General features: G+C 32.5%; 2 long non-coding RNA genes across 2 annotated transcripts; one reads left to right on the top strand and one right to left on the bottom strand.

Annotated features, from left to right (window-relative positions):
* The first annotated feature begins 6,334 nt into the window (after positions 1–6,334).
* Positions 6,335–10,511, top strand: LOC130048466 (uncharacterized). The gene is made up of 3 exons (XR_008797253.1): positions 6,335–6,771; positions 7,648–7,796; positions 9,988–10,511. It is a non-coding gene; the product is annotated as an uncharacterized LOC130048466 (long non-coding RNA).
* A 2,258-nt stretch (positions 10,512–12,769) lies between these two features.
* Positions 12,770–17,306, bottom strand: LOC125655461 (uncharacterized). The gene is made up of 3 exons (XR_007362760.2): positions 16,966–17,306; positions 15,499–15,649; positions 12,770–13,293 (listed from the first exon to the last, which is right to left on the bottom strand). It is a non-coding gene; the product is annotated as an uncharacterized LOC125655461 (long non-coding RNA).
* Positions 17,307–18,314: the final 1,008 nt, after the last annotated feature.

Raw genomic sequence — 18,314 nt, 5'->3', positions numbered from 1 at the left:
ATATAACATTAGATGATATTTTAATTTCTTTACTTGGCTGCACTTTGATTGCCCGTGCAACATGACACTTAATGTGCACCTAATAGTGTTTAGCTCTCGTGAGCTTAAAGCTTAAATGAGCTATTCTTGTCACTTTTTGTCCGGCGTCAGTCCGTAAATTTTTTTTACATTTTTGACTTTTTCTCCAGAACCACAGGGCTAATTTCAAACAAACTTGCTAGAGAAAGTGCTTGGGTGAAAAGGATTCAAGATTGTTGAAGTCACGCCCCCCTTTAAGTGGAGATAATAAAAAAAAATTAGTAAACATTTTGTGGCATCTTTTAATCCCTGGATATCTCAAAGTTTTGTCGAAGACCCGCGGACTTTGGGATATACAAATATTTAACTGTATACACGTGGATCCGGGTTATGACAGGTCCTCGGTACACCTTGGTTGTCGTAAGAGGCGACTAAATTGGGCTGTTCTTCGGATGAAACCGCAAAAACCGAGACCCCGTGTCACCACTGGTGAGGCACGATAAAGATTCCTCCATGCTCAAAGGTCGTACACGCCGAGCATAGACCTCAATTTTACAGCCCTGGGCCCATATTTACTAAAGTTCGTAGACGTAAACGTAGCGTAAATCTAGACGTAGCGTACGTTTACGTGTGGGACGGTATTCACTAACAGTTGTAGACGTAGATTTACGTCAGAAATAAGCGTAACTCTACGTGTGCTATACTAGTACACGTAAGCTGATCGTAACTTTAAGAATAAACAAAGCAAATGGCGACTTGTCATTTTTATCGATAATTTCTTGCGTAAAGACCTTACAAACCCTCTAGATGCATATAAACTGGTTAGTAATACACAAATTAATTGTATTTATTCAGATTATCGTTTTCTTTGAGATCATCTGCAATTGTGTGACAATTCTCTAAATTTTGAGCCCGATTTAATTTACTTTGTGGCGGATCTCAGTCTGATTTAAAATCAAACTTTTAATCAGACTGGGTGGATCTAACCTTGCCTTTAGAAATAATTGGGAAGCTTTTTATTTTAGTCATGCAGGTTATTTAAAAAAAAAAAGAATATTTGCCATTTATCTTATTATACAGGGTAGGTCTAGCATCTTTCAGGGAAATACATTTTTTCTAATTTTCCAAACATGGTAGAATTAATGTATATATATGCAATCAAACATGCAATGTTTTAGATTTGAAAAGAAGAGAGTCACTGTGTGTACAAGAACACATGGTGATTGACAGCTATAGAAAAACCATTTCTACTTATAGATATGTGATCTTTTCTTTGTGGTTATAAGCAAATATTGGTAGTCCAAATAACTTTGTTACATTGTAACTTACACAACAGGGAAATGAGCCTCTAAATAAATATTTCTTTAAAAAAAAAAAGATATGCATTTCATTCCAAGAATACAATTTTGTGTAATTTGTTTCAGAGAGCAATTGTGATGCCTACTAGTGTAGTCATGTGTAGACTTTCAATCTTTCAGAGTGCCATTTCCTTTAACTATAATCCTACAGGAGTCAAACCTTCATTGATAATGCATATATATGAATCTTTCTACCATTCATGATTTGTATGTAATTGACCTTTATATGTGATCAGCTAGGTAAAAGTCTTTGCAGTGTATATTACCAAACTCCAAGGATGATGCCTTCAACATACATATTATTTTGTTGAAGCCCATCCCCCCCCTCCAATTTACAAAAATCTCACTGATAAAAGTTCATTCTGAAGGCTTCTCACATTAAACCGACATATGTACTAATGCTCCTCTTTACAAATTTTAACCCACCAGACAACTTTGTTGACAAATATTTAAGATTTATTTATTATGTCATCTTTTTAATATCAAGATGTTAAAATCATTCTAGAAATGGAAGTAATACATGTACATGTCAATATTAATAACAACATGAAAATTCATCTAAAAAGTTATCTATTAACAAATATAATTACATGTACATAATTGTATGCATAACAATGCATGTACATGTACTTAATTTCTTAAACATGTATTGTAACAAATTTTATTTTGCTGAATATCAAACTTTTTTTTATTTTACTGTCAATTTTTAAATGTCCATATGATATAAATGAATAAATAAATATATAAGATGACATCAATGTAGCAGATGGACCATCAGCATGGATTGATCAGTGGGTAGAGTACCACACTACGGGTCATGGGTTAGATTCTCAATCCTGCCATATATTTTTGAATCATTCCTCTGCTCGTCCTTTTACACAATCAAGGCAATGGAAGATGAACATTTCTCGGTTTCGCAAAAGATTTTTCAGGCCATTACAGCAATGTACCCATAGACCTAGAAAAATAATAGTATTACACTGATTTAAATAAACAACTGTCATTACACTGCAATCAAATTTCATAAGGCTTGAAAAATACATGCAACATAATTGTTAGTTAAATAAACTGTAAAATTGTGATAATACTGATTTTATTTACATTATATTTATCTACCGTACACCATATCTGGGAAGATATCATTAAGTATCACCTACAATTTCTAATTTTAATGATTTATAACCCAAGAGCCCATATTAAGAAAAAGATTTCAAATGACCCCAAGGTCAACTTTAGTATTTTTTCATTAACCATTCCCCTTGTAATGAAATTGGCTTCTTTCCAAACCAGAAAAAAATACTTTTTAACCAAGAATGGTAAGTTTCAGTTAAGGTCATTCACGTTTATAAATAAAAAAAAATTTTTTGTGATATTTCAGGTACAATTCACTTGCATTCTATTTTCTTTCTACAAAATTCTCAGGTTTAATTAGTCTAGAGTTAACATATTTTAATAGTCCCTGGTTGTGGCAAGTAAAAATGTAAAATCAGCTGATATGTACTGCAGTAAGGTATATGAATATGATTTTACTGTAGCAAAGAAGGTGAGAAAAATCTTTAGCAAAATTGAGTATTGAATCTGGTACCTTTGCACTAAGCTACTCAGGCTGACATATAATACATGGTAGTACAACATTATAAATTTAAAGGGGCATATTTGTTGTGAAAGTGATGGCAACCATTTTTATCTCTCAAAATCTCCCAATGGCAAAGGAATATGTATTTTGGACTAATAAAAATATTTCTTTAGTAAAATAAAAAAAACAAACAACAGAAACCTCACAAGAGGCCCACAGGCCTTATCGGTCACCTGAATACTAGTGGAAAAGTATCATTACTTCCATGGACTATGAAATCTAGAAAAAATTTCCTGTTATTTATATTCTAATGTTCAGCAACAGTATAAAACAAGATGTGTTCTTAAAACTTCACATCCCTCAAAGTGCATACACTGATGAAAGGCTTTAAATAGGTGTATTCACATGAAAACATCAAAAGATATGACTAATTTGGACTCATCTTAAAGTCATAACCCTGGGTTGTGAAATTCACCATTTTTTGTACATCCTTTTCTGCATTTATATTTTATACAGTATCAGCAAACTTACACATAAATACTATATACTAAGTTTGGCCCCACCCTGGGGTCAAAACCCTTACTCTGGGGGAAATCAAATTTACAATTTTGGTAAAAGACTACCTGCTCTATCCATTTAGTTTCAATTTAGTATTAATACCATTAAAGAAGATGTAATTTAAGTGTTTTATACACATAAACACTATATAACAAGATTTGCCCCGCCCTGGGGTCAAAACCCCTACCTCGGGGATCATGAAATCTACAATTTTGGTAGAGGCCTGCCTGCTCTACATCACTATGCATTTAGTTTTTCTTATATATGTGTGTTTCTTGATAAGAAGATTTTTGAAAATTGGTCCCCCTTGTCCCAATGATGCTTCATACCAAATTTGAAAAGAATTGGACTGGTGGTTATTAAGAAGTTAAAAATGTTCAATTGTTAACGCACGACGAATGAAAACTAATTGCAATAGGTTACTGAGTAAACTCAGGTGACCTAATAAAAGTACATTTGATAACCGCTTTTAGTGTAAAGAAATATATAAAGAAGAATTATTGGCTTGCAAGATAATAATTATTTAATCACCAAAATTACATATATTCATTTGCTTGCTTTGAGATTAAAAGGTGTTTCAAATAACTGAATACATGTGTTATTACTGATCAGAAATATATGATATAGAGCAATTTTTATTGAGTGTTGATTTAAAATTTTGGTGACAAAATTACAGCTATTATTTTGGAAATCATGCAAGAATTTTTAATATCGAGGAGATAAAAAATAATTTCAAAGAAACATAGTGTATGTCCTTAGATTGGTTAAATTTCTATTTGCCAAAAAGGTGAAGATATGCTTAGACAGACAGGTACAAAACTTGCAAAATGGACAAACTTTGATCATAAAAACTCATAAATGTATGTTCTTAAATCTTTGCCTAAGGATTTAATCATCAATGCATTACAAAAATCATTACATCATGTACTATAATTTGTTTTGGATTTTTTAAAACTTTGTAAGTACAGAAATGATTAAATGTGTACAAACAGTGGATATACTTACATCATATATATGTACTGTACATCTTGCATCCCAATCCTAACCCTGAGGCATCATGTAAAATCTTTCAGGAGAGGACATGAAGAGAAATGCATCTAAATCAAGGAATGCTGCTGTCTGATGGCAATTTATTTCTTGACCACCTTTATGACCCTTTGAAAAATAAAAGAGGTCAGCTAACTTGGATATCTAGTGCATGTTACATGTATAGCACACCTAATATCTCCAATTAATATATAGTCAATGTTATTCTACATTAAATAAATTAACACTGACTTCACACAGTTGTACAACTGTATTTGAATGCGATTTTGTTTCACAATATTTTCTGAAAGTTTTGTACATGGATGTGCACAAGCAATATAATTGAAATGATGCTAAAAGAGACTGTAACTGTTCTCATCTGGTACCAAGTCCATTCATCCTATCTACCTGTTCACCCAGAGTATATATTGTTAAAACAATAATAATTTCATATTTTATAACCATGCAATAGAGGGGCACGTACAAATCACACATTTTAGAATTAGTGCCTGTATATATAATGTATATTTTAGATTCATTTTTCACCAATATTCTTGTTTTTCTTTTTGCGAAATGACGTGAAAGCATGTGCGTACTTGTGTACAGGTAGCTATGATACTGCTTTGATGTTGTTCCAGTCATGAAATTAAAAAAATGGGATAAATAATTTTGAATTTCAATTGTGGTATTGTCAAAAGTTTGAAGTTACCATGTACACAAATGAGCTTGTGTCTTAATGTGTTAATAGTGGGCACATATCAAATTGTAAATAACTAACACATATGTATATGTGCTCACTATTTAGAAATTAAGATCCAGGCATTATAGCAGCTACATAGGTTGAGAACAAAATGAATAAGGGACTGTGATTTTACCATGTGTGTCATGTACTGAATCCCCTTGAAGTCAATTTAACATTATTTAGGGGCCTAGTGACGAGTAGTCAGTGGTAAAACATTTAAGGTTATTACTACACAAACAACTTAACTTACTTGTCAGTCCGACTCCATGCCGACTTCTTTTTGAACACCTACAGCATCGCAGATCCATGCACAAGTCAAATGCGTTAAATTTGATGAACCTTCCATTTGGATTTGTAAACAACACTGAATAACGGTACAGTTGATCGACATGCCGTTGGCAGGCATACGTATACGTTGAAATTCGTTGCTTTCTCACAAAATTCTGTGTTCTTTTTCGTCATAATGCGGCGGTAGCGCAGGGAATTCAAAGTAAATGAGCAATTTCACACTTTTTACGCTTCGAAGTGAAAATAGCCACTGCGCACGCGTAAGTGCAATCGTACATCGTAAGTTACGTTTGCGGCTACGAACGGTTTTGTAAATACCAATTCACGAGTACGTAACTCTAATCTTAAGTCAGACGTAAATCCTACGTTTACGTCTACGAACTTTAGTAAATATGGGTCCTGAACCGGCAATGGTGATGTCTCCATATGAGTGAAAAATTATCGATCGTTAAACAGTATACAATCAATGATTCACGGAAAATGTAGTCCAAGCACTATACAATCAACCAGAATGTCATTGTAAATATGGTTAAAAATACAAATGAAAAGAGACTGGTTGTGGTAGCTTAGTGGTAGAGCGTTCGCTTCGTAACCAGGACGTCATGAGTTCGAGCCCCGCTCGTGACATGGCCGTGTCAAACCTAAGACATTAAAATAGGTATACCAAACGCTCGGCATTTAGAAGTGAGAGTCACGGGTCTTTCGGATGTGACATCCTGTGTCGCGGCAGACGTTGGCACGATAAAGTACCCTCCCTGTTACGGCCCTGGACCCATATTTACTAAAGTTCGTAGACGTAGACGTAAACGTAGGATTTACGTCTGACTTAAGATTAGAGTTACGTACTCGTGAAATGGTATTTACAAAACCGTTCGTAGCCGCAACGTAACTTACGATGTACGATTGCACGTACGCGTGCGCAGTGGCTATTTTCACTTCGAAGCGTAAAAAGTGTGAATTTGCTCATTTACTTTGAATTCCCTGCGCTACCGCCGCATTATAACGAAAAAGAACACAGAACTTTGTGAGAAAGCAACGAATTTCAAAGTATACGTATGCCTGCCAACGGCATGTCGATCAACTGTACCGTTATTCAGTGTTGTTTACAAATCCAAATGGAAGGTTCATCAAATTTAACGCATTTGACTTGTGCATGGATCTGCGATGCTGTAGGTGTTCAAAAAGAAGTCGGCATGGACTGACAAGTAAGTTAAGTTGTTTGTGTAGTAATAACCTTAAATGTTTTACCACTGACTACTCGTCACTAGACCCCTAAATAATGTTAAATTGACTTCAAGGGGATTCAGTACATGACACACATGGTAAAATCACAGTCCCTTATTCATTTTGTTCTCAACCTATGTAGCTGCTATAATGCCTGGATCTTAATTTCTAAATAGTGAGCACATATACATATGTGTTAGTTATTTACAATTTGATATGTGCCCACTATTAACACATTAAGACACAAGCTCATTTGTGTACATGGTAACTTCAAACTTTTGACAATACCACAATTGAAATTCAAAATTATTTATCCCATTTTTTTTAATTTTATGACTGGGACAACATCAAAGCAGTATCATAGCTACCTGTACACAAGTACGCACATGCATTCACATCATTTCGCAAAAAGAAAAACAAGAATATTGGTGAAAAATGAATCTAAAATATACATTATATATACAGGCACTAATTCTAAAATGTGTGATTTGTACGTGCCCCTCTATTGCATGAATGCATGGTTATAAAATATGAAAATTATTATTGCTTTAACAATATATACTCTGGGCGAACAGGTAGATAGGGTGAATGGACTCGGTACCAGATGAGAACAGTTACAGTCTCTTTTAGCATCATTTCAATTATTGCTTGTGCACATCCATGTGCAAAACTTTCAGAAAATATTGTGAAACAAAATCGCATTCAAATACAGTTGTACAACTCTGTGAAGTCAGTGTTAATTTATTTAATGTAGAATAACATTGACTATATATTAATTGGAGATATTAGGTGTGATATACATGTAACATGCACTAGATATATATCCAAGTTAGCTGACCTCTGTTATTTTTCAAAAGGTCATAAAGGTGGTCAAGAAATAAATTGCCAACAGACAGCAGCATTCCTTGATTTAGATGCATTTCTCTTCATGTCCTCTCCTGAAAGATTTTCCATGATGCCTCAGGGTTAGGATTGGGATGCAAGATGTACAGTACATATATATGATGTAAGTATATCCACTGTTTGTACACATTTAATCATTTCTGTACTTACAAAGTTTTAAAAAATCTAAAACAAATTATGGTACATGATGTAATGATTTTTGTAATGCATTGATGATTAAATCCTTTATAGGCAAAGATTTAAGAACATACATTTATGAGTTTTTATGATCAAAGTTTGTCCATTTTGCAAGTTTCGTACCTGTCTGTCTAAGCATATCTTCACCTTTTTGGCAAATAGAAATTTAACCAATCTAAGGACATACACTATGTTTCTTTGAAATTATTTTTTATCTCCTCGATATTAAAAATTCTTGCATGATTTCCAAAATAATAGCTGTAATTTTGTCACCAAAATTTTTAATCAACACTCAATAAAAATTGCTCTATATCATATATTTCTGATCAGTAATAACACATGTATTCAGTTATTTGAAACACCTTTTAATCTCAAAGCAAGCAAATGAATATATGTAATTTTGGTGATTAAATAATTATTATCTTGCAAGCCAATAATTCTTCTTTATATATTTCTTTACACTAAAAGCGGTTATCAAATGTACTTTTATTAGGTCACCTGAGTTTACTCAGTAACCTATTGCAATTAGTTTTCATTCGTCGTGCGTTAACCATTGAACATTTTTAACTTCTTAATAACTACCAGTCCAATTCTTTTCAAATTTGGTATGAAGCATCATTGGGACAAGGGGGACCAATTTTCAAAAATCTTCTTATCAAGAAACACACATATATAAGAAAAACTAAATGCATAGTGATGTAGAGCAGGCAGACCTCTACCAAAATTGTAAATTTCATGATCCCCGAGGTAGGGGTTTTGACCCCAGGGCGGGGCAAATCTTGTTATATAGTATTTATGTGTATAAAACACTTAAATTACATCTTCTTTAATGCTATTGATATTAAATTGAAACTAAATGGATAGAGCAGGTAGTTTTTTACCAAAATTGTAAATTTGATTTCCCCCAGAGTAAGGGTTTTGACCCCAGGGTGGGGCCAAACTTAGTATATAGTATTTATGTGCAAGTTTGCTGATACTGTATAAAATATAAATGCAGAAAAGGATGTACAAAAAATGATGAATTTCACAACCCAGGGTTATGACTTTAAGATGAGTCCAAATTAGTCATATCTTTTGATGTTTTCATGTGAATACACCTATTTAAAGCCTTTCATCAGTGTATGCACTTTGAGGGATGTGAAATTTTAAGAACACATCTTGTTTTATACTGTTGCTGAACATTAGAATATAATTAGCTTAGATATTTAGAACAGGAAATTTTTTCTAGATTTCATAGTCCATGGAAGTAATGATACTTTTCCACTAGTATTCAGGTGATCTATAAGGCGTGTCGGCCTCTTGTTAGGTTTCTGTTGTTGTTTTTTTTTTTATTTTACTAAAGAAATATTTTTATTAGTCAGTCCTTTGCCAATGGGAGATTTTGAGAGATAAAAATGGTTGCCATCACTTTCACAGCAAATATGCCCCTTTAAATTTATAATGTTGTACTACCATGTATTATATGTCAGCCTGAGTAGCTTAGTGCAAAGGTACCAGATTCAATACTCAATTTTGCTAAAGATTTTTCTCACCTTCTTTGCTACAGTAAAATCCCATTCATATACCTTACTGCAGTACATATCAGCTGATTTTACATTTTTACTTGCCACAACCAGGAACTATCAAAATATGTTAACTCTAGACTAATTAAACCTGAGAATTTTGTAGAAAGAAAATAGAATGCACGTGAATTGTACCTGAAATATCACAAAAAATTATCTTTTATTTATAAACGTGAATGACCTTAACTGAAACTTACCATTCTTGGTTAAAAAGTATTTTTTTTCTGGTTTGGAAAGAAGCCAATTTCATTATAAGGGGAATGGTTAATGAAAAAATACTAAGTTGACCTTGGGGTCATTTGAAATCTTTTTCTTAATATGGGCTCTTGGGTTATAAATCATTAAAATTAGAAATTGTAGGTGATACTTAATGATATCTTCCCAGATATGGTGTACGGTAGATAAATATAATGTAAATAAAATCAGTATTATCACAATTTTACAGTTTATTTAACTAACAATTATGTTGCATGTATTTTTCAAGCCTTATGAAATTTGATTGCAGTGTAATGACAGTTGTTTATTTAAATCAATGTAATACTATTATTTTTCTAGGTCTATGGGTACATTGCTGTAATGGCCTGAAAAATCTTTTGTGAAACCGAGAAATGCTCATCTTCCATTGCCTTGATTGTGTAAAAGGACAAGCAGAGGAATGATTCAAAAATATATGGCAGGATTGAGAATCTAACCCATGACCCGTAGTGTGGTACTCTACCCACTGATCAATCCATGCTGATGGTCCATCTGCTACATTGATGTCATCTTATATATTTATTTATTCATTTATATCATATGGACATTTAAAAATTGACAGTAAAATAAAAAAAAGTTTGATATTCAGCAAAATAGAATTTTTTACAATACATGTTTAAGAAATTAAGTACATGTACATGCATTGTTATGCATACAATTATGTACATGTAACTATATTTGTTAATAGATAACTTTTTAGATGAATTTTCATGTTGTTATTGATATTGACATGTACATGTATTACTTCCATTTCTAGAATGATTTTAACATCTTGATATTAAAAAGATGACATAATAAATAAATCTTAAATATTTGTCAACAAAGTTGTCTGGTGGGTTAAAATTTGTAAAGAGGAGCATTAGTACATATGTCGGTTTAATGTGAGAAGCCTTCAGAATGAACTTTTATCAGTGAGATTTTTGTAAATTGGAGGGGGGGGATGGGCTTCAACAAAATAATATGTATGTTGAAGGCATCATCCTTGGAGTTTGGTAATATACACTTTTACCTAGCTGATCACATATAAAGGTCAATTACATACAAATCATGAATGGTAGAAAGATTCATATATATGCATTATCAATGAAGGTTTGACTCCTGTAGGATTATAGTTAAAGGAAATGGCACTCTGAAAGATTGAAAGTCTACACATGACTACACTAGTAGGCATCACAATTGTTCTCTGAAACAAATTACACAAAATTGTATCCTTGGAATGAAATGCATATCTTTTTTTTTTAAAGAAATATTTATTTAGAGGCTCATTTCCCTGTTGTGTAAGTTACAATGTAACAAATAGTTATTTGGACTACCAATATTTGCTTATAACCACAGAGAAAAGATCACATATCTATAAGTAGAAATAGTTTTTCTATAGCTGTCAATCACCATGCATTCTTGTACACACAGTGACTCTCTTCTTTTCAAATCTAAAACATTGCATGTTTGATTGCATATATATATACATTAATTCTACCATGTTTGGAAAATTAAAAAAAAAGTATTTCCCTGAAAGATGCTAGACCTACCCTATATAATAAGATAAATGGCAAATATTCTTTTTAAATAACCTGCATGACTAAAATAAAAAGCTTCCCAATTATTTCTAAAGGCAAGGTTAGATCCACCCAGTCTGATTAAAATCAAATTTCGCACTTTGCTCGATATACGGACAGCGACTGTCCGTATATCGAGCGAAGTGAGAGGTTTGATTTTAAATCAGACTGAGATCCGCAACAAGGTAAATTAGATCGGGCTCAAAATTTAGAGAATTGTCGCACAATTGCAGATGATCTCAAAGAAAACGATAATCTGAATAAATACAATTAATTTGTGTATTACTAACCAGCTTGTGTGCATCTAGAGGGTTTGTAAGGTCTTTACGCAAGAAATTATCGATAAAAATGACAAGTCGCCATTTGCTTTGTTTATTCTTAAAGTTACGATCAGCTTACGTGTACTAGTATAGCACACGTAGAGTTACGCTTATTTCTGACGTAAATCTACGTCTACGACTGTTAGTGAATACCGTCCTACACGTAAACGTACGCTACGTCTAGATTTAAATTAATCTGCAATTGTGTGACAATTCTCAAAATTTTGAGCCCGATCTAATTTACCTTGTGGCGGATCTCAGTGTGATTTAAAATCAAACCTCTCACTTCGCTCGATATACGGACAGTCGCTGTCCGCATATCGAGCAAAGTGCGAAATTTGATTTTAATCAGACTGGGTGGATCTAACCTTGCCTTTAGAAATAATTGGGAAGCTTTTTATTTTAGTCATGCAGGTTATTTAAAAAAAAAGAATATTTGCCATTTATCTTATTATATAGGGTAGGTCTAGCATCTTTCAGGGAAATACGTTTTTTTTTTAATTTTCCAAACATGGTGGAATTAATGTATATATATATATATATATATATATATATATATATATATATGCAATCAAACATGCAATATTTTTGATTTGAAAAGAAGAGAGTCACTGTGTGTACAAGAATACATGGTGATCGACAGCTATAGAAAAACTATTTCTACTTATAGATATGTGATCTTTACTTTGTGGTTATAAGCAAATATTGGTAGTCCAAATAACTATTTGTTACATTGTAACTTACACAACAGGGAAATGAGCCTCTAAATAAATATTTCTTTAAAAAAAAAAGATATGCATTTCATTCCAAGAATACAATTTTGTGTAATTTGTTTAAGAGAGCAATTGTGATGCCTACTAGTGTAGTCATGTGTAGACTTTCAATCTTTCAGAGTGCCATTTCCTTTAACTATAATCCTACAGGAGTCAAACCTTCATTGATAATGCATATATATGAATCTTTCTACCATTCATGATTTGTATGTAATTGACCTTTATATGTGATCAGCTAGGTAAAAGTCTTTGCAGTGTATATTACCAAACTCCAAGGATGATGCCTTCAACATATATATTATTTTGTTGAAGCCCATCCCCCCCCCCCAATTTACAAAAATCTCACTGATAAAAGTTCACTCTGAAGGCTTCTCACATTAAACAGACATATGTACTAATGCTCCTCTTTACAAATTTTAACCCACCAGACAACTTTGTTGACAAATATTTAAGATTTATTTATTATGTCATCTTTTTAATATCAAGATGTTAAAATCATTCTAGAAATGGAAGTAATACATGTACATGTCAATATCAATAACAACATGAAAATTTATCTAAAAATTTATCTATTAACAAATATAATTACATGTACATAATTGTATGCATAACAATGCATGTACATGTACTTAATTTCTTAAACATGTATTGTAACAAATTCTATTTTGCTGAATATCAAACTTTTTTTTATTTTACTGTCAATTTTTTAATGTCCATATGATATAAATGAATAAATAAATATATAAGATGACATCAATATAGTAGATGGACCATCAGCATGGATTGATCAGTGGGTAGAGTACCAGACTACGGGTCATGGGTTAGATTCTCAATCCTGCCATATATTTTTGAATCATTCCTCTACTCGTCCTTTTACACAATCATGGCAATGGAAGATGAACATTTCTCGGTTTCGCAAAAGATTTTTCAGGCCATTACAGCAATGTACCCATAGACCTAGAAAAATAATAGTATTACATTGATTTAAATAAACAACTGTCATTACACTGCAATCAAATTTCATAAGGCTTGAAAAATACATGCAACATAATTGTTAGTTAAATAAACTGTAAAATTGTGATAATACTGATTTTATTTACAGTATATTTATCTACCGTACACCATATCTGGGAAGATATCATTAAGTATCACCTACAATTTCTAATTTTAATGATTTATAACCCAAGAGCCCATATTAAGAAAAAGATTTCAAATGACCCCAAGGTCAACTTTAGTATTTTTTCATTAACCATTCCCCTTGTAATGAAATTGGCTTCTTTCCAAACCAGAAAAAAAATACTTTTTAACCAAGAATGGTAAGTTTCAGTTAAGGTCATTCACGTTTATAAATAAAAAATAATTTTTTGTGACAATTCAGGTACAATTCACTTGCATTCTATTTTCTTTCTACAAAATTCTCAGGTTTAATTAGTCTAGAGTTAACATATTTTAATAGTTCCTGGTTGTGGCAAGTAAAAATGTAAAATCAGCTGATATGTACTGCAGTAAAGTATATGAATGGGATTTTACTGTAGCAAAGAAGGTGAGAAAAATCTTTAGCACAATTGAGTATTGAACCTGGTACCTTTGCACCGAGCTACTCAGGCTGACATATAATACATGGTAGTACAACATTATAAATTTAATGGGGCATATTTGCTGTGAAAGTGATGGCTACCATTTTTATCTCTCAAAATCTCCCAGTGGCAAAGGAATATGTATTACTGACTAATAAAAATATTTCTTTAGTAAAATTAAAAAACAAAAACAAAACAGAAACCTAACAAGAGGCCCACAGGCCTTATCGGTCACCTGAATACTAGTGGGAAATTATTATTACTTCCATGGACTATGAAATCTAGAAAAAATTTCCTGTTCTAAATATCTAAGCTAATTATATTCTAATGTTCAGCAACAATATAAAACAAGATGTGTTCTTAAAACTTCACATCCCTCAAAGTGCATACACTGATGAAAGGCTTTAAATAGGTGTATTCACATGAAAACATCAAAAGATATGACTAATTTGGACTCATCTTAAAGTCATAACCCTGGGTTGTGAAATTCACCATTTTTTGTACATCCTTTTCTGCATTTATATTTTATACAGTATCAGCAAACTTGCACATAAATACTATATACTAAGTTTGGCCCCACCCTGGGGGTCAAAACTCTTACTCTGGGGGAAATCAAATTTACAATTTTGGTAAAAGACTTCCTGCTCTATCCATTTAGTTTCAATTTATTATCAATAGCATTAAAGAAGATGTAAAAGTGTTTTATACACATAAACACTATATAACAAGATTTGCCCCGCCCTGGGGTCAAAACCCCTACCCCGGGGATCATGAAATTTACAATTTTGGTAGAGGCCTGCCTGCTCTACATCACTATGCATTTAGTTTTTCTTATATATGTGTGTTTCTTGATAAGAAGATTTTTGAAAATTGGTCCCCCTTGTCCCAATGATGCTTCATACCAAATTTGAAAAGAATTGGACTTGTAGTTATTAAGAAGTTAAAAATATTCAATTGTTAACGCACGACGAATGAAAACTAATTACAATAGGTTACTGAGTAAACTCAGGTGACCTAATAAAAGTACATTTGATAACCGCTTTTAGTGTAAAGAAATATATAAAGAAGAATTATTGGCTTGCAAGATAATAATTATTTAATCACCAAAATTACATATATTCATTTGCTTGCTTTGAGATTAAAAGGTGTTTCAAATAACTGAATACATGTGTTATTAATGATCAGAAATATATAATATAGAGCAATTTTTATTGAGTGTTGATTTCAAATTTTGGTGACAAAATTACAGCTATTATTTTGGAAATCATGCAAGAACTTTTAATATCGAGGAGATAAAAAATAATTTCAAAGAAACATAGTGTATGTCCTTAGATTGGTTAAATTTCTATTTGCCAAAAAGGTGAAGATATGCTTAGACAGACAGGTACAAAACATGCAAAATGGACAAACTTTGATCATAAAAACTCATAAATTTATGTTCTTAAATCTTTACCTAAGGATTTAATCACCAATACATTACAAAAATCATTACGTCATGTACCATGTACCATAATTTGTTTTGGATTTTTTAAAACTTTGTAAGTACAGAAATGATTAAATGTGTACAAACAGTGGATATACTTACATCATATATATGTACTGTACATCTTGCATCCCAATCCTAACCCTGAAGCATCATGGAAAATCTTTCAGGAGAGGACATGAAGAGAAATGCATCTAAATCAAGGAATGCTGCTGTCTGTTTGGCAATTTATTTCTTGACCACCTTTATGACACTTTGAAAAATAACAGAGGTCAACTAAATTGGATATCTAGTGCATGTTACATGTATATCACACCTAATATCTCCAATTAATATATAGTCAATGTTATTCTACATTTAAAAAATTAACACTAACTTCACACAGTTGTACAACTGTATTTGAATGCGATTTTGTTTCACAATATTTTCTGAAAGTTTTGCACATGGATGTACACAAGCAATAATTGAAATGATGCTAAAAGAGACTGTAACTGTTCTCATCTGGTACCGAGTCCATTCACCCTATCTACCTGTTCGCCCAGAGTATATATTGATAAAGCAGTAATAATTTTCATATTTTATAACCATGCAATAAAGGGTCACGTACAAATCACACATTTTAGAATTAGTGCCTGTATATATAATGTATATTTTTGATTAATTTTCCAACAATAATCTTGTTTTTCTTTTTGCGAAATGATGTGAAAGCATGTGCGTACATGTGTACAGGTAGCTATGATACTGCTTTGATGTTGTCCCAGTCATGAAATTAAAAAAATGGGATAAATAATTTTGAATTTCAATTGTGGTATTGTCAAAAGTTTGAAGTTACCATGTACACAAATGAGCTTGTGTCTTAATGTGTTAATAGTGGGCACATATAAAATTGTAAATAACTAACACATATGTATATGTGCTCACTATTTAGAAATTAAGATCCAGGCATTATAGCAGCTACATAGGTTGAGAACAAAATGAATAAGGGACTGTGATTTTGCGATGTGTGTCATGTACTGAATCCCCTTGAAGTCAATTCGACAGGTTGGGAACACTTCCCCTATAGCGAGACATTCTCGCTAAAACGCGATTATCCCTCTTTAGCGAGAAATAAACTGTTTTGGTGTCTTTATTGAAAATAATGGCAAATCCCGTGCAACGCTGAATAAGTGCGACACACACTCACCATGAAGCGAATTGTCTCTATGAAATTGACAACATAGTCAAGAAATTTCATATCAAAGTTGCTGCATAAGAGAGAAGCAGTCTGAAATCCAATACACATCGTGAGTGTTTTTGTTTTGATTAATATATTTGCAGAAGCATCACACATTTTAGCACTTTTTCTTCTTTTCACGTGAAACACGAAGAGATGTATTCCACGGGTGTTTTTCTCTGTTGTACAGGATATATTTACTCTCGCTAGAGAGGGATAATCGCGTTTTAAAATAGCGAGAATATCTCGCTATAGGGGAAGTGTTCCCAACCTGATTAACATTATTTAGGGGCCTAGTGACGAGTAGTCAGTGGTAAAACATTTAAGGTTATTACTACACAAACAACTTAACTTACTTGTCAGTCCATGCCGACTTCTTTTTGAACACCTACAGCATCGCAGATCCATGCACAAGTCAAATGCGTTAAATTTGATGAATCTTCCATTTGGATTTGTAAACAACACTGAATAACGGTACAGTTGATCGACATGCCGTTGGCAGGCATACGAATACGTTGAAATTCGTTGCTTTCTCACAAAGTTCTGTGTTCTTTTTCATCATAATGCGGCGGTAGCGCAGGGAATTCAAAGTAAATGAGCAAATTCACACTTTTTACGCTTCGAAGTGAAAATAGCCACTGCGCACGCGTACGTGCAATCGTACATCGTAAGTTACGTTGCGGCTACGAACGGTTTTGTAAATACCATTTCACGAGTACGTAACTCTAATCTTAAGTCAGACGTAAATCCTACGTTTACGTCTACGTCTACGAACTTTAGTAAATATGGGTCCTGAACACTAAGCATAGGTCTAAATTTGGGGTACTTCACCTACAGCTGGTGACGTCTCAATATGAGTAAAACAAATCTCGACTAGACATTAAAACTCTATCAATCAACAAAGGAAAAGAAGATATGTTCAATGACAGAGAAAGAAAACCCAGCAGAAATTGTACGTGTGCTAGTAAATGGTCAGTCACAATTCCTATAGCCTTAACTTCATTCTCAAAACAAAGAACGTAGCGTTGTTATTTTAACCTAGACAATCGATACTGGCAGCTCTTGTGTTTAAAGTTACAATGTAACTATGTACTAGTATACGATAATTTCCCTTGTTCTTGTTGGATGCTATTTTTGTACCTCACAAAAACAGCTTTTTAAACATGAAAGAAATTAAATATTAATGTTCGTTATTGTTAAAGCCACTCTTTTATGTAAAGCAACTGATGATAAGATTGTATAACTTGTTTTTTGTTTGATTGTATTGGGTTTTTTTTTTATGTTTGAATATTGGTTGTGTGGTTTTGTTTTGTCTTTTTTGTTTTTTTGTTGTTGGGTTTTTTGTTTTGTTTTTTTTTTTTTTTTTTTTTTTTTTGTTTTTTGGTTTGTTGTTGTTTTTATATACACTTTTGTGCATCACGTCGATTAACCACATGAGTTCAATACAAAAATCATGAATGCATCATCTATGTCCACAAGAACAAAGTGTCTGATGTGGTATTTTAAATACAGTATACAAAAAGAGCTGTGCGCACACTAATAGATCGCTCTTTTGTACATTGTACATAAGTTGCAATAAATTACCATAGAGAATGGTGTGGATTGTAATTTGTACAATGATAAAATTCTGTTAAAATCCAAATATTACAGAAGAAGACCATTCGTTATAGTGATCATATCGTGAACATTACACTGATGTTCCAAA

This window comes from Ostrea edulis, chromosome 7 (genome assembly GCF_947568905.1).
Source record: "Ostrea edulis chromosome 7, xbOstEdul1.1, whole genome shotgun sequence".
Classification (NCBI taxonomy): Eukaryota; Metazoa; Mollusca; class Bivalvia; order Ostreida; family Ostreidae; genus Ostrea; species Ostrea edulis.
The sequence above is the reverse complement of the archived record's forward strand: the minus strand, read 5'-3'. Positions and strand labels throughout refer to the sequence as shown.